Source organism: Bos indicus x Bos taurus, chromosome 10, assembly GCF_003369695.1.
Source record: "Bos indicus x Bos taurus breed Angus x Brahman F1 hybrid chromosome 10, Bos_hybrid_MaternalHap_v2.0, whole genome shotgun sequence".
NCBI lineage: Eukaryota > Metazoa > Chordata > Mammalia > Artiodactyla > Bovidae > Bos > Bos indicus x Bos taurus.
In genome coordinates, this window is record NC_040085.1 from 3,448,811 (window position 1) to 3,475,084 (window position 26,274).

A 26,274-nucleotide genomic window follows, 5' to 3' on the forward strand; every position below is an offset into this window, starting at 1 on the left:
CAATCTTTCCCAGCATCAGGGTCTTTTCCAATGAGTCGGCTCTTCGCATCAGGTGCCCAAAGTATTGGAGCTTCAGCTTCAGCATCAGTCCTTTTAATGAATATTCAGGGTTGATTTCCTTTAGGATTAACGGTTTTGATCTCCTTGCAGTCCACAGGACTCTCAAGAGTCTTCAGCACCACAATTTGAAAGCATCAGTTCTTTGGTGCTCAGCCTTCTGTATGGTCCTCATCCTTCTTTATGGTCCAACTCTTACATCTGTACCTGACTATAGGGAAAACCATAGCTTTCACTAGACAGACCTTTGTTGGGCAAGTGATGTCTCTGCTTTTTAATACACTGTCTAGGTGTGTCATAGCTTTTCTTCCAAGGAGCGGCATCTTTTAATTTTGTGGCTGCAGTCACAGTCCAGAGTGATTTTGGAGACCAAGAAAATAAAATCTGTCACTGTTTTCACTTTTCTCCATCTATTTGCCATGAAGTAATGGGACTGGATGCCATGATCTTCATGTTTTGAATGCTGAGTTTTAAGAAGTAACTACCGAATACTTAAAATATGCCAAGTATTGTTCTAACCTGTTTGATTGTCCCAAAAACCTATGAAGTATTATTAACCCCTAATTACAGATGAGGGGATTGAAGCAGAGACTTTAATTAGTGTCTCAAAGATCACCCAGCTGGGAAACATTAGAGCTGGTTAACTTCCCAAAGATCACCCAGCTGGGAAATGTTAAAGCCAGTTAACTTCCCAAAGACCCTCCAGCTGGTAAATGTTAGAGCTAGTTTCAAATCTAGGCAGTTTGGCTCCACAGCCTTGCCTTTTAACCACTCAAACCCCACTAGCTTATTTAATCTTAGCTAGTCAGTTAATAAATCAAGGTTCAAGATTCTTTCTCTACCATAAACTGCGGAAGAGCCTATGACTTGCATGCACAATGCGGGCAGTATTAATCAACATTTCAGGAGGGATTCCAGCACAGATATTTAGGGTTCCTGGTCCCTAAGTGGGGATCTTAAAATCCCCATTCCAGATCCAAACACCCCTGGTATGTAGAGGGGGCGGGTAGAGCATTCAGGTTTGACTCAGTTGAGAACCATTATGGTAAACAGAAAAGCACATCAAAAGGATGTCAAGAAATTTAAACCAAAAAATACCTGTTAGAAAGCAAAGGCAGAGGAAGAAAGGAAGGAGAGACAAGAGGACTCCACGTGCCAGACTTCCTCCCTTTCCTGCCTCAATGCTGCACTGTTGAACTGGCAGTTAGACTAAAACCAACCCAAATGTTTGAAAAGGCATCAGGACTCAGCAGCTAAAAGAACGCTGTTTTCTAAAAACAAATCCATATATGGCAGGCATGCTTAATCTGTTCTTTCATAAACTCTAAACCCAAGATTTCAAATTAAGACCTGCCAGACAATCTCCAATCAACAGAAGTCCTTTCCTTTGTTCATCCCTATGCAAAAAAACTCCCAAAAGAAAAAAATCCAATTTGGATTCAAAACCTGGTGCTACACTTAATAAGAACCTATATTCTGACACATAGGGAACCACTCACTTGGTTCCAAAAATGCAAATAACCGAGAAGTCATAACGATGGATAAGCGAGAAACACAGCCAGCAAACTCCTTGCTCAGCCTGCCCTCTCTTCTCTGCCACTTTGTGGGGTGACACGCCAGCAAGACCATCTGAAGGTGGCTCCCCTAGGTGACGACACAGAGAGCACTCCCCTTGGTGGAGTTGGTGTCGGGATGTGGGTTCCCGGGACCAACCATCACAGCGTCCTCCAGCCTCTCACGTCTCCACCTCTCTCCCGCCCTCCTCCTCCGTGCTTCCCTCCATTCCTCTCTTCCCCACTCTGCCATTCCCTTGGCAAATGCCAATCTCCTTTCTCAGGTTTTCTTTGCAGCCGTCCTGATTAAGGATTGGTTCTCAGGATATTCTGCACAAAAATCACAAAGCCAGGAGGGGATGGTGGCAAGAATTCCAAGGTAGTCACCTCCCGATAGATTCTTTACTGCCGAGCCACTGGGGAAGCCCAATTTAATTTTTTAGGGGTCGTTTAAACGACTTTGATAGTGTCTCACATTTTGTGTACCAGGAATCTGGGGAAGGAGCAGCTGATGTGATGCTTCTATTCCACATGGCAATGGGGTCCTTAGGCAGTGGGTGGATGTGCTAGTCTGGAGGGTCCCATATGGCTTCATTCACATGTCCGTGGGGGTGGCTGGAAGGCTGGGTTTAGCCGGGACTGTCCTCTGGGGCACCTGCCATTCTGCACAGGGCAGACCCCTTACATGCCAGCTCAGGACTTGAATAGCAGTGTTCCCACCAACAAGGCAGAACTTGTATAAAAAAATAATTCAAAGATTCTCACAAAGGTGGTTGGCACTGAGCCTTGAACATATCCTTTCAGAACTGCCTGTTTGGGGATGTTGAGCCTGAGAAAAAGGAACCAGAATGACTGCTTTTCAGAAAATTGGTCAAAAACAGCAGGGAAACAGCCCAGTGACATTACCCAGATGCAATCAACAGACTTGGGGTTAGAAATTGGCCACGAGCCCCCACTATTACCAAGAAATAGTGTCAGTTCTGAACTGACAAGGCAAGGATTTCTGTAAAAGGACCAATCGCTTTTCTTTATAAGGTTTTGGACTTCAGAAACTTCTAGGAGATTTCACTGAGGTCGCTCTCCCTTGAGACATAATCGCTAATGCTGTAAACTCAGTTTCTCCAAGTTACCCTTTGCAATTTACACTCATTAGGCCTCACTTTTTATTTTCTTTTAACCCAATCATACCCAGTAAGGCGAGATGATGCATCAGAGGACCTGGAACCCAGATCACTTCGGTAACAACAGAGGGAAAAGAATCTCTAACACTCTCACTCCAAGGCATCGACTGTCAGCCAAAAGGATCTAGCCTTTGCCTGCTTCCTGCCCCCGGCTCACAGAGGACAAGGGGCCATGTCTGGAGATGGTTTGGATCTTTACAACCAGAGGAAGTGAGTTCTGATAGCCTCTAGTCGGCAGAAACCCGGGATGGTGCTGAACAGCCTGCAACACACAGGACAGCCTCACAACCAAGAAATGACTCAGCACAAAGGTGCCCGCGGAGGCAAGGCTGAGAAATCCTGCTACATATAAAGCAGCAATCCCCAGTCTTCTCGGCACCAGGGACCAGTTTCGTGGAAGACAATTTTTTCCCTGGACTGGCGGTGGGCAGGGGTGATGGTCTAGGGATGACTCAAGTGCACTGCATTTATTGTGCAGCTCATCTCTATTATTATTAAATCAGCTCCACCTCAGATCATCAGGTCTTAGATCCCGGAGGCTGGGGACCACTGCTCTAAAGCACCCACTCTAACAGAGCAGACTGTTAGCAGTTCTGCAGCATTTTCATCGTCACTTCTCTCTCCCCTATTTTTGCACTGGGCATGGGAAGCTGAATTTCTATCAGCTAAACGCACAGATGCCATGCTCCACTGGAAAGTGTCGTTTTAAGGAAAGAGTTCTCTTCAAAGTCAGAAAATCATAGTTCTCATCTTGAAATCATTTTTTCACTTAACTTTTAAGAGTCACTTTTAATTTAGATCACCCAGTTACATCAGCAACACTACAGACAGACAAACCAAAAAACAAACTTTAAATGAATCAGAACCAAAGGGCTCCCATATGCTCTGGTCTTTTGTTTCTGAAAATAATGAGCTGAAATGTTTATGCATGGGTACAAGCAAACCCCGAGTTATAGATTAACAGCCGCTCTTTCAGGACGGCCTCTCCCATCTGTCATCTCCCAGCAGGGGAACAATAGCAGCGATGACACAGACGTGGCCTAATCTGACCAAACACAGCCGGCCCTCTGCCACCTGTCCCTAAGCCAACACAGATGCCTGCCTGCCCGGCCCACAGCCTGGGCCGACTTTCTTCCCTGCAGGAACATTCGCACATGCCCTGCTCTGTTTGGGGCAGTCCTACTTTGGTTTATACTTACAAAGCAAGAGCTGTCAGTTTACCAGGGAGAAAACACTGTTTATAAACGCTGATGTTCACCTTTGGGAAACTTCTGATAGTCATTTTTATTGGGTCTCTTCCACCACAAATTTGTAAGGCTAGTAGTTCTTGTTTCTAACATTAATTGCTATTTTCCTCTTGAAACAAGGTTTCAGTGACACCTATCCAGGGCACGAAAAACCACAATTCCCTCAGTGAAATAAATTACATTGCTGGGTTGGTGCACACTGCAGTGTGAGCCAGGCCTGTTAATGGCCTGTGATGTGTTACCCTTCTCCCAGGACAAACATAAACACTTTTTATAAACTTTCACATTCTGCAACCCGTTTCCAATGAAGATTTCCCCTCCTGGAGGGAGACCCTTAGCTGTCCCACACATTGCCACTGAGCAAGGGTCTCAGGCCCGAGGAACACACACCCCATAACAAATCCGACCATAGGACGAACTCAGCTTTTAAATGACCATTAATTTTACCTCATGTCAAAATTCTCTAGAACTCCTTTGATCCTTAAAGCAAAGGAGGCCCTGGGAGAGGCCGGTTTACAGAAGCTGGACAAGCAAGACAAGGAGCGCCAGGAAACTCAGAGGTGAGTGGAAAGGGCCTTAAAACGCCAGCTACACAAGTGCTCTGGGCACCAACACAGGAGGCCAACAATCTGGGAGAAACTTCCAGAGTTCTTGGATTCCCTTAAAGTCAAACTTGTTCCTGTTGTATTAGCAACAGTGGCGATAACCGCTGCTTACTGGGTTCCAGATCTGCCTACAGAAAGCTACCTCATTTATTATTAAAACAATCCTACCCAGTGAGCATATGATTATCTCCATTTCACAGATAAGGAAGCTAAGGCCTGGTGAGATCGGTAATGTGCCTGGGGTCATGGATCCTGGCAGTGGGAGGTGGGGCCTGGAGCCCAGGCCTGCCTGACTCAAGGCTGATTCCGCCCCACCACAGGTCCTGTCCGAACATAGAGCCCGCTACTCCTGGGGCAACCCGGGGCTCAGAAGGGCTGTCTCCCAAGCACTCATTCCTCCAAAGAGTCTGATATATAGTTCTCTTGTGCTTGTTAACTGGTAAAAATCCTCAAACGGGCTGCACACTCACCAAACAATATCTAATCCTGTGTGTTTAATCATTAACATGTTTAGACTACAGAAAATGCATGCCCTTGTGATTCAAGGTGAGCCGGGCTGCTTGCTAGGTACAACTGGGATCCAGAAAGGACCCAAAAACATGGATCCAAGCATCCCTGGAACCCAGCCCAACTTCAGGAAGAACCCGGTCCTCTTGTGAAGACCCTATGGTTAAGGCCTCATAAACAGGGGCTAATGAAACTGCAGTGATGATCAGGGATTTAATCTTTGTTCTAAGGAGAGAGCAAGGCAGAAGAGGAAAATACAGAGGTATACATGGAAGAGGGCATCAGAGGATGAGATGGCTGGCCGGCATCACCAGTGCAATGAACCTCATAAACTTGGGCAAACTCCAGGAGATGGTGAGGGACAGGGAGGCCTGGCATGCTGCAGTCCGCGGGGCCACAAAGAGTCAGACGTGACTGGGAGACTGAACAACAACAATATACTTGGAAGAAAGAGAGAAGAGCCCATGAAAGACCCATCTGATGTGCGTTACAAAAACAGAAGCAAGATGCTTGCAGAAGAACTACAAACTGATGCTTACACCCTTACTCCCTATAAAACTGCACTGAACATGATTTATACATAGTTGGGGAGTTTCATTTTACAATAAGAAAATCACAAATATGAATCAATCTTATAACTTATTAAATTTTTACAGCAAGTTGGAACCCTATGAATACAGAGTTCCATCACATCTCAGCGTTCAATTTTGTAAACACGAACACTACTATATAAATGTCCATTAGTCCTTTTCTTGTCATTGTGGTTACAGATCCCCATAGACTGCTTATAAGAAGAAAGATAAAGAGAACTACTGAACTGAAACAATGTCACATGCAATAAAATAATAAATAAACAAAAAGTATGCCCTCACCAACAGGCAATACCAAAACACCTTTCTACAAAAAGGTTTGCTTTCTAAATTACCCTTCATAAAAGCTCAAGGCTCATAGCCAGGAAGTCATGCATTCTCATCTCACTCTTCTGTGTACTTTTAAGAAGCCTGCAGAGGATAATCAAGCTTCCCCACATGTAACTGAATTCAAGAAACCAGATGTCCCAAACACACTGTTTTTATCAACATATATGTGTTCTTAAAAATTGAATTTGTTCTTAATTTGCATGGTTTTTCACATAGAATGTTCCAGGTTCGAGTGCAATATTTACTGTTCACTGCCAAAGCGCTAAGCAAACATTGGACAACTCAGGACAAGATCACAAAGAACTGTATCAGTGCCAAGGAACAGCCTCCACGAGAAGTTCAAATACTGGACCGTGCCAGCACTACCACAAAGTCACTTCCTCAAGCCCGACTTTCACCAAAAAACAAAGTGATGATTGATGCCACCGTGCAAGATTATTTGCTCTTTTTACTCAAGACCACATAGCTTATCCAGCGGTCATCATTTTTCTTGCTGCTATGGAGACCCAGTCAGACCCACCTCTGGCCTGCAGAACGCGTGCCAGCTTTGGATCAATAAGCCCTGTGATCTATAATACAGAGCAGAAGCTGATAACTCAGCAGATTCTTCCTGTAGTCATCAATCAGGGTTATACTACAGCTTGTCTTCTGACACACCAGGAGACTGGATGTCTGCTGCCCATTTCCTAAACAGAAGCAAAGAGGTGCCACATGAGCCAGCATTCATACCCGTCTCATGAGCCTGTGAAGGAACTTTTCGGTCAAAAAGGTTTTCAGCGGGAGCTGTGCTCTCTCCCCCTGAGGCAGCAAAGAAATTCCACATGGAACCAGTCAGGTGCCAAGGGTCTCAGAGGAAGCACACTTGCCCCTGGTATCAAAGTCACACGATGAAGCTAAGAGGTCAATTTAAAAAGATGTAAACACACCCAGCCAAACTGGCTGTGTCAGAAGGTGTGGGTGAAACTTACCAAGCAGTAAACAACAGCATCACTCCAGTGTTTGTGAATTCAAACAAAATATCTTGACCTTAAAAATTCTCTTTGGCAGCTTTTTATCTTCTGTTAATCTCCTATAACCAAAACACTGCAGATGGTGACTGCAGCCATGAAAGTAAAAGACACTTGCTCCTTGGAAGGAAAGCTGTGACAAAGCTAGACAGCATATTATAAAGCAGAGACATCACTCGGCCAACAAAGGTGCATATAGCCAAAGCTATGGTTTCCTTGGTAGTCACGTATGGGTGTGAGGGTTGGACCATAAAGAAGGCTGAGTGTTGAAGAATTTATGCTTTCCAACTGTGGTGTTGGAGAAGATTCTTGAGAGTCCCTTGGACAGCAAGGAGATCCAACCAGTCAATCCTAAAGGAAATCAACACTGCATATTCTTTGGAAGGACTGATGCTGAAGCTCCAATACTTTGGCCAACAGATGTGAAGAGACCCTGGAAAAGATCCTGATGCTGGTAAAGACTGAGGGCAGGAGGAGACAGTGGTGGCAGAAGGGGAGATGGTTAGATAGCATCACCAGTTCAATGGACATGAGTTTGAGCAAACTCTGGGAGATGGTGAAGGACAGGGGAGCCCAGTATGCTACAGTCCGTGAGATTGCAAAGAGCTGGACACGACTTAGTGACTGATCAACAACAAACTATTCTAATTTTAAAATCCCCTTGCAATGGTAACTCTATGACTTAACTGGGACGTTAAACAAGGGAGATAAATGAAACATGATGCTTTGAATTACAAGCCTGAACGTAGCTGCGTGCTTGTCACCGTGGGCCTCTAGGCATGTGACACTGCTCAATTCGGTTTACTTGGCCGGGGCCACTGACAGCAAGGCTGCAATTTTCAAAATAAGGCTAGGAGTGGTGGAGAGCCTGATTTACTGGCCAACGGCATCTATCAGTGTGGAGGACTGAGTCCTTTTCCTATGGCTGCAGCGCTCAAAGTATCTGGACCTTCCACTCACACCCACAGTGCCATGTATACAGACAGACAGATACACACACACACACACACACACACACACACAAAAGGAGGGTGGGCTCTGGCCATCGAGTACTGTTCTTGGGTAGAGGGGCGATTTCAAGCCCAACTTCCACCACTGTTCCGACTCTGCCAGGGAGGCAGAGCGACTGGGGCCACCCCCTCCACAGGGCACCCCTCACTCAGGTGACCACGTGGCATCCTGCCTCCCAGCCACCCCTGAGCCTGAGAAAGCCTGTCTTCCCCTCAGCTGCACTGCCGATTGTAAGGAATCAGTTTAATCTTGCTACGTCTCACTTTTCTAATCTACATGTAATCTCAAGAAAGTCTCAACTACGTACAAGCTACTCGACACCATTTTTTACAGACTTTTCAGCCTATAAAAGTATCTCGAGGAGCACTAGACTAGGAGTTGGGAGTCATAGCTTCACGTGATCATTCACTCAAGTGCACGTGAAGCACCTAACACACGCTGGGGACCAAAGATACGAAGCTGTCCAAACAAGACAGGCAGGGACAGAGGCTGAGCCGAGTCATTCAGTGTCCTGAGCTGAAATTAAAAGGCTTGAACAAGAAGCTCTTTCAAGTCCCTCTCCGCTCTCCTATTCTCCACTCTCTCTTTTGGTGCCAAGAGGGGACCGAAGCATTCTGGAATGTTCTGCTTCCCCGAACAGATGCTATTTTTACTCCATATTCATATAGCTCAGGCGGCAAACGTGTGACTTCTCTGCACTCTGCCAAGCATAAACGACACATTTTCATCCCAGGGTTTAGGAGTCTAAGTGCAGCCCTAATCTAGAAGACCCACGGGCAGACGTGGCCCAGGCTCCTTGGCACAGGGGCGATCATGGCTGCGTTCCTGCTACGTGGAGGAAATCTGGTTCCTTGAGATCAGAACGACAGAAAAACAGGAGCAGGGCAGCCAAGGCTTCTTCATGTGTTGCCTGGGTCTGTTTATTTCTTCTTCATCAACTCGTATCATTTCTGACACTGCACTTCAACTTCCTGAACACGGCCAGAAAGAAAGGATTTTAAGAGACACTAAAGTCTGGCCAACTTCTGATTAGCCACAGTAACGAAAGAAAGGAAGAGCATATGGCCAAAGAAAGGGGGCTCCTGCCTCTGAGGACTGCAGTGCAAAGATATTCTGTATAGGATACAGAGAAGCATTAGGGAAACAAGTGAAAACCTTCCATCCCCACCCGCCCTCCCCTCCCTGAATTCCCCTCAGATAACATTTCAGGAACACATTGGCTGGAGTTCCCAAGGGCACCACATCCACAAAGGGAGGCGTCTACAGTCTCCACGATCAACTTGCAAATACCAGCTCTTCAATCAATGGGGGGATAGATTTTTACAGCAATTAAACAATCTGAAGCTGTGTGGTTAAAGGTACTTACTAGTGGTTAAGGTTTTTATTAGCACATCTTAATAGAAGTTTTCTTTTTATTCCAAGCTAAGTTCAAAACTAAGCAGAAATGTCTACAGTAGAGAAGGGGAAGCTGGAGACCGGGAAGTGAGCAGATTGGAGATAGTAAGAGTGTAAATAAAGATGCACGTGGCTGCTGTGCTGTGCTTAGTCGCTCAGTCTTGCCTGACTCTTTGCGACCCCGTGGACTGTAGCCCGCCAGGCTCTTCTGTCCATGGAATTCTCCTGGCCAGAATACTGGAGTGGGTTGACCATTCCCTTCTCCAGGGGATCTTTCCAACCCAGGGATAGAACCTAGATTTCCCACATTGCAGGTGGATTCTTTACCATCTGAGCAACCAGGGAAGTCCAAGAACACTGGAGTGGGTAACCTATCCCTTCTCCAGGGGAACTTCCCAACCCAGGAATCAAACCGGGGTGCTCTGCATTGCAGGCGGATGCTTTACCAGCTGAGCTACCTGGGAAGCCCTCAGAAAAGGCTGTGCCCCCAAAATAAATTAGCCCAAATCAGTGATGCTAACAATGGGTGTCGTGGCCTCTCTGATCACACGCACAGGGTCTCCATATGTAACTGGACACTTCACTTAGGACTGTTTCATACAAAAAGCCTTCCTATCCCACCCCCTCCAGCCTCTGCCCTGTCCACCTGTACTCACCCTCAGAAAGAACCCAGGCTGCCTTGGGGAACGGTGCCTGCTGGTGGCTGGTACAAAGAACTATCTATTGATCATCATACTTTTCTCTCCCCTCTGTTGCAATCAAAGATGCATAATTCATCCCCTCCTCCTCTTCCCTCTGTTTTTCTCATTACCGTCAGGGAGGACTTAATCTGAACGTTTGAGGTCCAGGTCTAGAATCCCAGATCCTGCACTTCCCTGCCAGAGATGGAGGTAAATCGCACATCCCCTCCCTGCCTCGCTCCTGTCTCTGGAAACATGGACAGAAATCCCTGCCTGCCCAGCAAGGCCTTTATGAAGCAGCAGAAATACAAGTGCACCATGAACAGAATTCGTTGTAGTTGTTCAGTCACTCAGTCGTGTCCAGCTCTTTGCGCCCCCATGGACTGCAGCATGGCAGGCTTCCCTGTCCCTCACCATCTCCTGGAGTTTGCCCAAGTTTATGTCCATCGAGTCAGTGATGCTATCCAATCATCTTGTCCTCTGTCGTCCCCTTCTCCTCAATCCTTCCCAGCATCAGGGTCTTTTCCAATGAGTTGGCAGCTCATATCAGCTGGCCAAAGTACTGGAGCTTCAGCCTCTAGGGCCCATCAAATAGAAGGCATGGCCTTGCTGTGCTGCTCGCCCCCCCAGCACCCAAACACTGCTCGGCTCATGGGAACTCCAGCACTGTCATGCTCTGAAGCAGTGACCTCAACAACAGATAACTGACAAGCCTTCCTCAGAGTCAAAGACACCATCTCAGCTCTGAACGAGCTCTCGTGTTGGGCAGATGTCTGTATTTTCAGTGTGACTATCACATGCCTCAGTGATGGGTCACGTGTCCACTGGGCCCTGTATCAGCTGAAGTCACTAAGGCTCACTTGCAACAGGAAACGCTGTTCCTGACCACGGTGCCCTAAATGGTCACTGGGCTTCCCCAAGGCTCCCCGGTGCTATGGAAATTGGGCTCTGTGTTTACCAGGAGGGAACTGGCCAGCCCCTGTGAGGCTCAACTCCATCCCCAAGTGCCATCGCCCCGTGATAAAGATCTCAAAGGGGCTAATGAAATTATCTCCTCTGCCTTTTATCCCTCAGTAACAACCACAAAATTAGATAAAAATGACCCCCTGCTCCTCTAATTTAAGGCCTATTTTATTACCTTCAACCCTGATTCTCTCTCTTTCAAACGGATATGAGACCCTGAAGACCCCACCGGCCAATGGGATTAGTAATTGACGGCTTCCTCCTCCCAGCCAGTTCTCCAGAGGGCGCTTCTGCTTCCCGCATCCAGTGGGGTCACAATCAGTTCAATCTTCATGCTTCAGAGACATCCCCTTTGAAGAGGATCAAATGTTTCCCCACCCCTGCCTGGTGCTCCACTCAAAGGGGCAGCAGCCGCTTCTCACTAGAGCAGGAAGGGCAACCTGGCCAGAAAGGTTAAAGTGAGAGGAGGTCAGTGCAGTTAATTGTCCACCAGGCTCAAAGGCAGGCCCACTCAAACAAGCACTGTGGGAGGGCCCATCGGCCCCATAAAATGCGAAGTGCACTTTGAACCCAGGAACAAGGAGGATGAGAATGGTTTCCACCAGCCTGCTGGGACTCGTGGAGCTTTGGCTGTTTGTTTTCTTTTTCAGATTGTAGCCATAAAGGGTAGCAGCACTTCTCTGCAGCAACCCCAGGCAGGCAGATAAAACACAGGCGAGGTGAGCAGCAGGGCTTGCCCACCAGGAAATAAAGGAGAGGAAAGAGCAGCATCCATGTCTGGTGTAAAGGGAGCCAATCAAGGCTTCATTTAGCTTTGAAGAAGGAACCTGAGAGAAGAGAATTCCGAAAGTCTTAGAAACCGCTCCATTGAAAAATGCTCTGCAGCAGGGGTCCCCAGCCTCCGGGATCTAATGCCTGAAGATCTGTGATGGAGCTGATGTAATAAGAGAAACAAAGGGCACAGGAAATGAAACGTGCCTGAATGATCCTGAAACCCGCCCCACCCCCAGCCCCTAGTCCACGGAGAAAGGGTCCTCCATGAAACTGGTCCCTGGGGCCAAAACAGTTGGGGACTGCTGCAGAGAAGAAGAATCATTTAAAATGCTGAGAACCTTTTCACTCTCTTTTGCCTATCTGGAAAAGTTACTTTTATTACCCAGTTATGTGAAAGCTTTGTTTGTGGTGATGTTTCCTAAGGCCCACTTGACTTTGCATTCCTGGATGTCTGGCTCCAGGTGAGTGATCCCTGCATCATGGTTATCTGGGTCATGAAGATCTTTTTTGTATAATTCTGTGTATTCTTGCCACCTCTTCTTAATATCTTCTGCTTCTGTTAGGTCCATACCATCTATGCCCTTTATTGTGCCCATCTTTGCATGAAATGTTCCCTTGGTATCTCTAATTTTCTTGAAGAGATCTCTAGTCTTTTTCATTCTATTGTTTTCCTCTGTTTCTTTGCATTGATCACTGAGGAAGGCTTTCTTATGTCTCCTTGCTATTTTTTGGAACTTTGGAAAAGGTCAGTTTTCATTCCAATCCCAAAGAAAGGCAATGCCAAAGAATGTTCAAACTACCACACAATTGTACTCATCTCACACACTAGCAAAGTAATGCTCAAAATTCTCCAAGCCAGGCTTCAACAGTACATGAACCATGAACTTCCAGGTGTTCAAGCTGGATTTAGAAAAGGCAGAGGAACCAGAGATCAAATTGCCAACATCCACTGGATCATCAAGAAAGTAAGAGAGTGCCAGGAAAATATCTACTTCTGCTTTATTGACTATGCCAAAGCCTTTGCCTGTGTGGATCACAACAAACTGTGGAAAAATTCTGAAAGAGATGGGAATACCAGACCATCTGACCTGCCTCCTGAGAAATCTGTATGCAGGTCAAGGACATGGAACAACAGACTAGTTCCAACAGGAAAGGAGTATGTCAAGGCTGTTTATTGTCACTCTGCTTATTTAACTTATATGCAAAGTACATCATGAGAAATGCCAGGCTGGATGAAGCACAAGCGGAATCAAGATTGCTGGGAGAAATATCAATAACCTCAGATACACAGATGACACCACCCTTATGGCAGAAAGCAAAGAACTAAACAGCCTCTTGTTGAAAGTGAAAGAGGAGAATGAAAAAGCTGCCTTAAAACTCAACATTCAGAAAACTAAGACAATGGCATCCGGTCCCATCATTTCATGGCAAATAGATGAGGAAACAATGGAAACAGTGACAGACTTTATTTTTGGGGGCTCCAAAATCACTGCAGATAGTGACTGCAGCCGTGAAATTAAAAGACGCTTGCTCCTTGGAAGAAAAGCTATGACCAACCTAGACAGCATATTAAAAGGCAGAGACATTACTTTACCAACAAAGGTCCATCTAGTTAAGGCTATGGTTTTTCCAGTGGTCATGTATGGATGTGAGAGTTGAACTAGAAAGAAAGCTGAGCACAGAAGAATTGATGCTTTTGAACTGTGGTGTTGGAGAAGATGCTTGAGAATCCCTTGGACAGAAAGAAGATCCAACCAGTCCATCCTAAGGGAAATCAGACCTGAATATTCATTGGAAGGACTGATGCTGAAGCTGAAACTCCAATACTTTGGCCCCCTGATGCGAAGAAGGATCTCATTTGAAAAGACCCTGATGCTGGGAAAGATTTAAGCGGGGAGGAGAAGGAGACAACCTAGGATGAGATGGTTGGATGGCATCACCAATTCAACAGACATGAGTCTGAGCAAGATTCAGGAGTTGGAGATGGCAGGGAAGCCTGGTATGCTACAATCCATGGGGTCGCAAAGAGTCGGACTCGACTAATTAAACTGAACTGAACTGATGGGAAGGCCTCCTTCCAACTCAGATCCATAGTTGTAAAAAGTCTCTAAGAAATAGAAAACAGTCATTTCACAACTGCGGAGGACATGAAAATGATCAAAACAATATCTCCAGCCCTTTTAAAACCAACGTTTCCTGGGAAACATGTATTTATAAGTTTCCTTTCACATCAGTAACAGAACTCCCACGGTAGATAAAACGGGCCAACAACTCACAGCTGACAAGCGCCCTGATCAGAGTAAAGAGTGGTTCCCAAATTATGCATTGGTTATATACTGGAAGTGGGAAAAAAGCCAGCTCTTGCCCAGAGATGTCAAAACTTGGCTGTAGATTTATAATGAAACTTAAAAAATAATCTTAGAGATTTTTGCTTCTTAATTAAAAGATAAGATAAAGGCTCACCTGAAGCTAAAGGCTTCACCTGGAAACACCAGACACCCAAGGGAGGACGTGTCATTGAGTGAGAGGGTCTGTCAGTAGCCGGTGTCTGGGTTCACACTTCCTTCAGCAATAAAGGAGCTCGCTGGTCATGGCCAACAGCAGTGGAGTCTGTGGCAGCAGATCAGTTGCTGTGTCCGCTAGTTGCCTTTGCTCTGACAGCTCCCGAATGTCTGCTCTGAATACAAGGGGCCCACTCTGGACAGTGTCTTTGAATCAAGGCCAAGCTCCAAAACAGCTACATCAAACACACATGCACGCATGTGTCCTGATACACAATTTCTACTGCTGCTGGGGCACGAGCAGTCCTCAGCAAAACCTGACCAAAAACAAACCCTGAATTGAAAGAAACACAAAGTTCAGACACTCTAAGGAAATTCAGGAACTCGATCACTACTTCTTGGACTTTCAAATTACAATGATGTGGAGTTGTCAAGATTCAGTGAGAGGGACTTCTCTGGGGGTCCAGTGGTTAACACCCTGTGCTTACACTGCAGGGCAGTACGGGATCCATCCCTGGCTGGGGAACTAGGATCCCACATGTGACACAGCTCCACCTCCCCCCAAAAAAAAGATTCAATGAGAGAGCTCTGTGAAGCGTCCCTGAACCCACACCAGTGTGTGGAAGGGGACCAACTCAGTAGCCTGACGACTTGACCTGCCTCACTTGTTTTTCTAGCCAAATTAGAATTGTTACCGGAAAACAGGGAGCACTCTGAGAATCAGAGACCTCCATGGAATTCAGTGAGTGGCTATCACCGTAAATTGACAAGCATTCCCCATGTGTCTGCCAGCATGAAGCCCAGACGCACACACCACCTTGCACTCAGCTTCTGTGGGCACAGTGCAACACAAACCAGTTGATAATATCTCAAATTCCAAAACCTACTAAAAAGCTAAAACTCACTCATACTTTAATACTCGGCTTTTATTTTTAACATCTGGGCTTTTAAATTGTAATTGTTTTCTTCACTTATCTTTCAAGTTACAATAGACAAGCTGGAGTCCATGGAGACGAGAGATCCCTGGGCAAAGCTGAAACCCTCCCTCTATTAAAGCCCTAGGAACCTTGAAGATGAACAGATTCAGGTGAGAGTCAAATTCCCTGCACGGCTTTGCCTTGCACTGATCTCTCCTGCAAGCAGCTGTATATGGGTGGGACTCGGCTCCAGGTAGAAGTAACTGTGGTGTTGGGACTGCTTTTCTGCATGGGACTAGCTGGCCCGTACCTCTCCTAGGCTGTGGAAAGCACACACAGGAACCAGAAGACAACTTCTTTCCCTTTGTGTTCATGCTGCACACACCCAAACAACGCAACTGGAAAGACTGGACAATGAGTAGTGTTCACGCAGCGGCAGGATAAGAAGGCAGGAGCCAACACTCGAGACGTGCGTGAAAGTGGTCTTTGGTCCGACTTCAGTTCCCCCCGCCCCAGCTCCACCCTCGCTTCTCTGAACTCAGCCACTGGTCAGTCCCTGAAAGGACCCAGGCCCCATTCCGGCTCCAGATACAGGTGAACCACTGCCAGAGGGGTTGCTACTCCCCACCAACACGATGAAGCAAAATCCCCTCCAGGCAATCGGAGTGTCTCTCAAAGGTCCCAGCGTACTAAGGGGGACATGGAAATGCAGGATTTAAAACTTTTTATCAAAATTATGTAAACCGTACTTTAGAAATATTTTTATTTCCTCTGAGTTGTAAATTGGTCAAAGCTATGGGGTTTTTTGCCCCATTACTGCCCATAAAATCAGTTACAGGTCAGTACTGAGGCTGCCCAGGGCTCCCAGAGGCTGGTGGGCAGGACAGGTGTCTCTTCCCGCAGCCAAGGGGACTGGCAGCTTAGGGCCCCAGGCTGTCAGCTAATACCTTACTGACACTGAGACAAAACCTCCTGACTTCTTATCCTTTTCAACAGGGCTAAGAATCTAAACTCCTGCCGACTTAACATATTATGACAAATTCTCAATTACCCGTGGTAATGTGAGCAAACAGCCATGTAATGACTCCAAAAAGGCACTCTACACCTCAGTTCCCTGGCTTAGGAATACAGTATCATTTTTTGCTGCTGGTGCCTCAGGTTTGTTTACTAGGGCAATTTTTTCTTCTCAGACGAACACTCACTCATTCACCGGAAGTCTGTTCCATGCCAGGAACCACGGGAAATGGTAGCAAAAAGAACTCACAAACCAGAGGAAAAGAAGTGTTCAAACAAGCAAAGCAGAGCTGCCCACAGGCTCATGCTGTGGGCTGTGTGAGGGGAGGCGGCGAGGCGTCCGCTGGAAAGGACTGTGCTCCGAATACCCTCTCCTTCAGACAGTTTGTAATAACAAGTGGAACATGAGCTGAGTTCTAAACGAGGAAAAGGAGTTCTAAACTACCAACTCAAATGGAGAGGAGAAGGGTGCCCAGCAAAGAGTACTGGGTGGCCAGCAACGCGCAGGAGAAAGCCAGGCAGGTCAGTAAATATCGTCACCAGATAACTCAATGGGGCAGGTGACCACTTCATACCTTTCTTAGAGGAGCTGCCTTAAATATTTAAGGGTCTTCTTTTTAATGCATGGGGTGGTTATCAGAGTGCATGGCACAGCTCAAGTTTTCCCACAAGCAGCCTGAAAATGAAACAACCCCTTACCTGTATGGGGAGGAGCGAAGATAAGGCTGTGAAGAGAGTGGTCCCTGATGAGATGTAAAAACCACAGGCCAGCTGTGACTCAAGTGTGCTTCCCAGGTTCCCTGAAAAACAAGAGAGGGCCTTTTGTTACCTTGGAATAGCCAGTCCTGGAAGAGTCCTAGTAAAGACCCACAGACCCTGCCCAAGGCTCCTTGGTCTCAGAGCACCTGACCAACGTCACCCGGCCAAGGGGTTGGTGAGAAGTGGGTGAGAATCCTGGTGTTTATAACTCAGCGGGAGGATAACGGTAAGCCAGGCGCTAACCCAGTTGTGTCTTGGTTTCCTCCCCTGGCAGGGCTATCTCACAGAATGATCCAGAAGGTCTTCAATGCCTGGGCACCATGCCACGCCTGGAGTCACATGAATGACCATGTCATGGTCTCCTGCCCTCAGGGAGCTGACAGGCCACAGAGACAGGGAAGTAAAGGCACAGTAATCAGGACCTTGATGCAGCTGAGGAGAGCTGAAGTGAGGAAAACAGGAGATGATGCAGAGCCTTTGCAGAGGCAGCTGCTGATCCCAGAGAGGACAAAGGGCACTCCCCAGAGCAGGTGACGGTTAAGCTGAGGTCTGATAATCAAGAGTTGACCAGGCTGCAGCATACCAGGCAGAGCCAACAGCAAAAGAGGTGCCCAGGGAGCCAGAGAACCTAGTGAGTTCACAAGCACAAGGAGTACTTCAGAGCCCAAGAGGGAGATGGAGGTCATTTTAGCAGAGTTTGGACTTGCTCTTAAGGCCAATGGGCAGCCCATGAAGGGTCTCCTGTAGGAGAGTGGCCCGGTCCTGAAAGCTCTCTGTAACATCAGAGAGAAGGAACTGGAAGGAGGCAAGGAATGCTCCCCTCAGACACCCCAAATGCCACATCCCTGGTCGGCTGCGGAGCTGACCAGGAGAGAAGGCCCCAGGCAAGAGGACAGGGCCAGAGCTCCCTCCATGAACCACTGCTTTCAAGTTACAGCCGCCTCCGGAATTAGGTGATTCTACCCAGCAGGCCCCCTGCCAGGCGCAGTCTGCTTGTCCCAACACACCCTCCAGGAATGGAAGAACGCCTGGTGTCACGGTGTTTCTTGACATGCCTTAGACCAGTGGCTCCGGTATCACCTGGGGACATGTCGGAAAAGCCAACTCTCGGCCGACCCCAGACCTAGAGACTCCGCATCTCAGGGAGCGGGGCCCAGCCCCTGTGGGTTAACCAGGTTCCAGGTGATTCTGATGCTCTGCCCAAGGCAGCAAGCACTAAGTGGGAGACAGTGCCAGTCCTGGGGGCCAGAGCACAGGGCACAGAGCTGACCCGGCCTGCTACCTCAACAGAGCCACCATGTGCAAGGCCTTGCACTCTGCAGGGCCTGTGATGTCTATTTATGCTTAAAGGGAACCATACAAGCGGGTTTTACTGATGCTTAGACCGTTCCCAGCCCTGTGGACCACGGGCCCACCTCGGGGCCGGTGCTCTGGGAGAATTCCGTTTCCCTGAGAGATGCCCCACCCTCTTCTGCTGCCCTTGTTTGTTTCAGGCAAAGGAAACTCCAGCTACAAGTTTCTCCTCCAGCCTCCAGAGAGGGAATCGGACCACTCCAGAAAAGCAACAGTGAAGCCATCCAGAAAGCTCCCGCGGTTTTATGAAGGGTCGAGTTTCTTTCTGTAGTATGGAACAAACTCTGTGGTTACAGAGCTCCCAGGCCCAGAAGCCATAACATAATTCAAGGCTGAAAAGGGATCCATTTGTTGCCTTTCTCTTTGAATATCTATCTTCTCTATAAGAAAAGAAATTAACCCCTCCCCACCAAAAAAAGTTTTTGTAAGGAGCAAGCAGATTCTCACATGCTTCCTTATGTTTCTATAGCCCTTACTTTTCTTCATCAGTTCAGTTCAGTCGCTCAGTCGTGTCCAACTCTCGTGTCCAACTCTTTGCGACCCCATGAATCACAGCACGCCAGGCCTCCCTGTCCATCACCATCTCCCGGAGTTCACTCAGACTCACGTCCATTGAGTCGGTGATGCCATCCAGCCATCTCATCCTCTGTCGTCCCCTTCTCCTCCTGCCCCCAATCCCTCCCAGCATCAGAGTCTTTTCCAATGAGTCAACTCTTCTCATGAGGTGGCCAAAGTATTGGAGTTTCAGCTTTAGCATTATTCCTTCCAAAGAACACCCAGGGCTGATCTCCTTTAGAATGGACTGGTTGGATCTCCCTGCAGTCCAAGGGACTCTCAAGAGTCTTCTCCAACACCACAGTTCAAAAGCATCAATTCTTCGGCGTTCAGCTTTCTTCACAAAAGGCCAAAAAATGGGGTCCAAGACATAAAAACAATGTTCACGCCTACCCAGACCGTGGGGACAAGCTGCCCACTTCAGTTACACTCAGCTGCTGGGGGGTGCCCCTCTGGCCAAGGCCACAGACAGGGGGCTAAGCCGTAGGGCCTTGTAACAGGTCAAGGAACCCAGCGTGGTCCGGGGGCCAGTGAAGACCCCACACGCCCAGCACACAAGGAATGCTGCAGAAATCCCCACTGCCTTCCCTGGGGACTGCACCCAACGTCCGCACACTCCAGCTCTCCAGGTTCACTTGGAGAGCAGAAACCTTTCTGCCCCTCTGAGGGCCACTTCCCATCAGTTTTGAGGAGGGCTTGACTCTTCAGAGACCCCCACGCCACCTGGAACGTGCTTTAGGGTATAGTCTTTCTCTCTCATATCTGCAAACAGTATTTACAGCTCCTGGCTGGCTAAAAGAAACCTGAACTCAGCCCTTCTGAAGCTTGTCTTGAGTGGTTCGGATTTTCAGAACAGCATGGAGACGGCGGAGAGAGGCAACCTCCTCGCTTGCCCCTGCCCACCGGATGCCCGCACCTGCTGGGACCTGTGACATGCCCCACGTGCCTATTCACCTGTCCTCCACACCCTGCCAGCCACGCTGAAGACAGCGGCTCTTTCGCCATCTCCCCACCAAGACTGTAAAGCTCCGTAAGTAGCCAGCTAAGTGCACGTTAAATAAATGACTGACCACATGAACATACAGACTCAACTAGAATAAGAATTTCAGGCCTGGGTTCATCCCCTCACCTCCTCTTGCCCAAACAAGTGAAATGACTTGCCCAAGGCCACAGAGCAACTAACAGCTGGGAGAGGCTTCTCAGTGCGTTCTCACACCCACGGGCTGTGTTCTCATCTTTCCTGGGTCCCCGTAAACCATCATCCCTTGCAGACCAAGGCATTTTATTTGTGATAAGAAAAACTTCATTTTTGTGTGTTTTTGAGCCTGCCCAAGAACACAGAGGACCATCTTGTGAATCTTAAAATGTGGGGTACTATACCCAAACTGAGGACAGGAGCGGGACTCCGGGGGTAGCACTGCCAGGGAACGGCTGTGGGTCGGGGAGTGGGTCAGTCTTCGTAATCGTTAGCACAGTTCTGGTCCCTGGGATGTAACAACACTTGTAACTTCGCTGTTGGTCAAGCAGTGTGGCAAAAAAGACTCTCCCCACCATCTCCACACTGTTCTGAAAATCCAAACCACTCAGACAAGCTTCAGCTGGGCACCAGAAGGGCTGGGTTCAGAGTTTCTTTTAGCCAGCCAGGAGCTGAAAATATTGTTTGCAGATATGAGAGAGAGAGACTATACCCTAAAGCACGCTCCAGGTGGTGTGGGGTCTCTGAAGAGTCAAGCCCTCCTCAAAACTGACTGGCAAATGGTCCTCAGTGGGGCAGGAAGGTTTCTGCTGCTGGCCAAGTTCTCCTGATAAGCAGGTACAGAGCCTGGATCATTTCCTGAATTTCTCTCTCAAAATTTAATAGACAGGCGGGTAAGTGCAACAAAATCTCAAGCTCGACTGCAGAGTTTAATCTTAACTTTCCTGTCTGGATCATCTGGTTTTCATTACAACTGGTCAGGAACATGTGACATGGCCACATTAGATAGAAAGAAGGGTGCCAGGTGCAGAGACAGTGAAGCTCCTATTACACACAAATCGAGTGAGTGAGAACGACTCCTGCCCAGCGCCCTCCCAGGTATCCTGGGCTCCCCCGGACACCGGAGCTGCCCTGCAGGGCCCCTCCAGTCGCCCCTGACAGCCCTGCCCCAGCCCTGCTCTGCCCACAGTTCACCCCATCAGAGTCTACTCTCTTCACACCTTCATCTTCACTGGCATTTTATGAAACTGTTAAGGGCTTCCCTGGTGGTTCAGCTGGTAAAGAAAGTGAAAAGTGAAGTGAAAGTGAAGTCGCTCAGTCGTGTCCGACTCCTTGTGACCCCATGGGCTGTAGCCCATCAGGCTTCTCAGTCCATGGGATTTTCCAGGCAAGAGTACTGGAGTGGGTTGCCATTCCCTTCTCCAGGGGATCTTCCTGACCCAGGGATTGAATCCGGGTCTCCTGCATTGTAGGCAGACACTTTACCCTCTGATCCACCAGGGAAGCCCCAGCTGGTAAAGTATCTGCCTATAATGTGGGAGACCCAGGTTTGATCCCTGAGTCAGGAAGAGCCCCTGGAGGAGGGAACAGCTACCCATTCCAGTATTCTGGCCTGGAGAATTCCAAGGGGCTGCAAAGAGTCAGACACAACTGAGAGACTTTCAATCACTTCACTTCCTCTTAAGGCCTAAGTAATCAATGTAGTACCTGTTCTATGGATGCTTACATGTTGAATAAGATGTTTAAAGAGAACCATTTCACCCAAATTCCTCTAATGGTAAAATTCTAGGTATGACAGTAAGTGAACTCCAGCTTTTAGATATAGAGCCCCTTCCACACTCCTCCAATCCCATCACACTGACCATTTCCCACTTCATTTGTTTCATAAGCTGACCCTCCCCTACAGTGGAGGTAAGACAGACCCTGCTCTGGTAGAAATGGAGGTTAACATCGACATAATAATGTGCAAAGTCCAGCTTCTCAGTCTGTCAATTCACCTGGGTCAGAACCAAACTCTGTGGAGGATGATGGACCCTTCTCCTTTCATTTCTGGTCAGCGCTTACTTAAGAAGGGAATATGCTAACATTATCTCCAGAGTCTGCACCTAAGCAGGGGAGAGTGTGGGCGAAGTCAGCCTCAGGACATTCCTTTCTCTGTAGAAGCCCGAAGTGCATATCCCAGTATCTCCAAGAATGTCCCAAAGCATTTAATAATCAGTATCTGTAACACCTTCCTAAAAATAACGGCTTCAGAACTGACTCTTACACCGTTGACAAAGGACTCTCTGATTTGGTCCCATCCAAGATTAGAAAGAGCCTTACTGTAACATGTGTCAAGATAAAAACTGAAGTGGGTCCAATGGGATAAAAGCCAGCCCTTCACAACCAAGTATCTGAGAGGCCAAGAAAAGAACAGGTAAGGCAGGCCCCCAGACATGGCTGATAACACAGGCTCAGATAGACAGGTTTCCATTGATGTTCCTCGAAAGTGGGATTTCAAGAACCTGCTCAATTATAAAAACCATCTAGACAGTCTGTAAAACATTCAGATTCCCAGGACCCGTACCAAACCAACCAACTCAAAGCTCCAGGGTAGGGTCTGAAACACATCCAGGGAGTACCCAGCAGAGGGTCAGGAGAGTTTCATAAGTAACATTCCACAGCAAACAATATGTAACTTTTTAAAACATTGTAGTCATATAAATTCAAAGTGATAAGGTCCCTGAGAAAAAGCAGGCTTAATTGGAGGAAGTTAGAGCCTTCTTTATGTAGTTAAAATTATGGAACATAATCATCAAGTAATGAGGAAATCAGTTTAATTAAAATGTAGCATAAAACAAAACCTCTCCCTTTAGCTTAACCATATTCCACCTGGAAGACCATCCACGACCTCCTTCCCCACTTGAGGGCGGAAGGCAATCCCCACACAGCTGCTCCGGGCTGTTACAGACCACACTGGCGGTGACCGGGCTGAGGGCCCTCAGGGCAGTCCCAGTAAAGAAGCAGGCATCAGTCTCTCAATCAGGACCCACTGTGCCCTCCTGCTCGGGCCTTCACAGGACTCAGCCTCCAGCTGACCATTCCACAGCCTTCGTCATGGTCCAGCCTCACGTGAGGCCTGCTCCTCCAAATCTGCTCCACAGAAGCAGCAGTGCCAGGCTGACAGGAGCACGCCAGCAACGCAGAATCCCAGGGCCCGCCCAGCCTGCTTACTCAGAATCTGCGACTAAACAAGATTTCAGGTTCTTCCTGTGTCCATTCAAGTCTGAGAAGCCCTGCTTTAAAGCCTGGAGAGGGCCTCCATCGGGACTTTCACCCACCTGGGGAATACTCAGCTCACCAGCCCACCCACTTGGGCTCCAGCCTCTAAGAGGCCTTCTTCCCTCACGATCCTCACTCAAGTCTTGTCAGACTCGCTTTGTCTCGGGGCCAGATCACTGTCAGCAGAGCCCAGTGACAGCTGACAATCCAAAGCCCAACCTTAAGGAGGTGGTAAGTACTGACCGTCTCCTACATCCTCATCTGGCTCCTCCATCTGTCCACCTCCCTGGAGAGGCAGGACTATGGACCCCGTGACCGCAAGTCAGTAGAGACAAGCCAAAGTCAAACAATACTGTGGAACGCGGGCTCTCGGTCCCAGCACGATGTTAATGAGGTTGAGGTCACAAGCAGATTAGCTTCCTCTGTATCTTGGCACGGACTCCAGCCCTCTGCCCTCTGGCCGCCTACAAAGGCTGACACGCCCCTGGTTACTACGAGGAGGACTAGGAGAGGCTGAACAGAGCAGGGGCAGAAAAGGATGCAAAGACCTTGGACGGCTGGGGAATGAATGAATTGAGGAATGACACTCAGCTCAGAGGGGTGGCTGACGTGACAGATGACCGGCGAGAGCTCAGAACCATCGAGCAGGCTGAACAATACACATCGGGATGAGAAAGCTGAAAGCTGACAAGAAGAAACGGGAAGTCCTAAGGTCAAGATTTTAAAAATCAAATACACGTATGGAAGCTAGGGGAAATCTAAGTTCTTATTTTAAAGGTTTTATTTTAAAACCTTTAAGTTCTCATTTTAAAAGGTTTAAATTTTTTTTTTTTTTAATGCAAGTGTTGGGGAGTTCGCCGGTGGTCCAGTGGCTAAGACTGTGTTCTCCCAATACAGGAGGCCCAGGTTTGATCCCTAGTCAGGAAGCATGGGCTCTCTAGGTCCCACTGACATGCTGCAACGAAGACCCAATGCAGCTCAATAAATTTTTTTTTTTAATGCAAGTTTTGTTGACTAATGTAGCTAAGAAAGCTAACATACGTAGGGCCCATAGATCAAGGGGAGCACTGGTCCCTGTGTAGCACAGCGAGCGGACTATCCTCAACTGACCCTCGGCCACCTGTCCACACAGGTGTATACACAACCTGTCACACTTCTTCATGCCTGCCACCTCTTGGGTTCTTACTTCTCAGCGTGGCTGGCCTCTGTACCTGACTCCCGCTCTTTATGGCTTTGGCTTATAGTTTAAGCATCCCTCATACCAGCTGAGCTCTGTTTGATGCCACCCTTTCTTTACTAATCAAGAAAAGAACTACAGATCCAAGCACAAACTGGGAAAAGCACATTAAAAAGAAAAAGAAAAAGACAACCTAAGCAACCTGTTTACCAAAAGGATTTGACTCCAAAAAGACCTATAGTCACCTGTGTGAGCAGGCACACCAGAGTACATATTACAGCATGGATCTGTGCAGAATCAGTAATTAGGTCGGTAAATTATGAGCTTCCAGTACAGAAAAGCCCTGAAAATGGCTACTAGACGGATGAGCAAATGACAGGGTAAGCATCTGTTTAGACATACTGCCCTATGTAGAATCATCTTCTAGGAATGGTGTGATGGTTTCATTGCTCAGTAAGTGTCCAACTCTTGCAACCCCATGGACTATAGCCCACCAGGCTCCTCTGTCTGTGGGATTTTCCAGGCAAGACTACTGGAGTGGGTTACCATTCCCTTCTCCAGGGGATCCTCCCAACCCAGGGATCGAACCCAGGTCTCCTGTGCTGCACGTGGTATCTAGCACTGCAGGCAGATTCTCTACTGACTGAGCCACCAGGGAAGCCCCAGGAATACACAGATAGCCGTTAAAAAAAAAAATGGATGTGATTTTAGATTGTTTCTGAAGTTGTGAGCGGTGTTTTCCTTAAGTGTCTATTTCATATACAAATGGTAGTCATTTATACACACAAAAACACTGCTTACTTGTAGTTGCCAGATTGGCCAGCATATTCTTTCTAGTTTCAGAAAACGTGATTCCTAGGGGTGAGAAAAAAGTTATAAAATTTTCAAAGGTAAATTTGTCCGGAGTAATAAGTGCATTGTGTATGGCTTACCTGAAGATTAAAAGAGACTACTGTCCATGCAGTTATGGGCATCTTTAAACAACTGGCTAACTGCCTCCAAACAGGAAAAAGACAAGTGAAATTCACCCAACAGCAGCCCACCTCGGGAGAAAGGAAGCTTGAACTTCAGGTGCCCTTGACAACACAGCGCGGTGTGGAAAGAAAGAAAATGCTGAACAATAGAATCAGCAGAGGAAGGACAATCCCTTTAATTTTCCGGGAATGTGAGGAGGTTGATGCTAAAGGGATATTTAAGATTTCATTGCTGGCTTGAGTACTGCTAAACAACTGAAAAAACAAACAAAAAAAACACCAAAACTCACACATCAGTATAGTATATTTATACACATATATAAGTAGATAGGTCTGGCGGGCTGGGGGCTAGCCCTGAGCAGCCTTGATTAAAACAGGAGAGAAGGAAAATGTGGGCCAAGATTCTTCTTAATTTGGCATGGCTAGCTGTCAGTTTAAAAGATTTAATAGATATTTATGACAAATAGAACATCTGTGTTCCTGTTGATGGACTTAGGACACTGGGGTGATTCACTGTCTCAAGCTAACCCAGTCCAAAGCAGGAACTCCTAAGAAGATAATACTTCCTCAGATCTCAGTGATGCTTTATTGTGATTGTGCTGCTAAGTACGGCTATCATCTTGATTTTATACACTTTCATCAGCCTTTTTGGAGAAGGAAATGGCAACCCACTCCAGTATTCTTGCCTGGAGAATCCCATGAACAAAGGAGCCTGGTGTGCTACAGTCCATGGGGTCGCAAAGAGTCGGACACAACTGAGTGATTAACACACACACACCCAGGTAGATATTTAATTTGGTACATACCGATCAGACACATTTAGATATCGAAGTGAAATGCCTCTCAGATCACACTTCACAGTGTTTATGAAACATACAAAGGGAACC

The 26,274-nt window shown here is 47.4% G+C and overlaps 1 protein-coding gene across 2 annotated transcripts in view; it reads right to left on the bottom strand.

Moving 5' to 3' along the window:
* The window catches only part of LHFPL2 (LHFPL tetraspan subfamily member 2), a 174,407-nt gene that overhangs the window by 141,874 nt on the left and 6,259 nt on the right, over positions 1-26,274 (bottom strand). Inside the window, exons 1-2 of one of the 2 annotated variants that reach the window (XM_027552934.1) lie at positions 25,215-25,236; positions 17,032-17,132 (exon numbers count right to left, since the gene is read on the bottom strand). The gene's annotated coding sequence lies outside the window, so the exon portion shown is untranslated. Of the gene's footprint in view, positions 1-17,031; positions 17,133-25,214; positions 25,237-26,274 lie in introns of those variants that run through there. The other variant, XM_027552936.1, reaches the window with a different exon arrangement.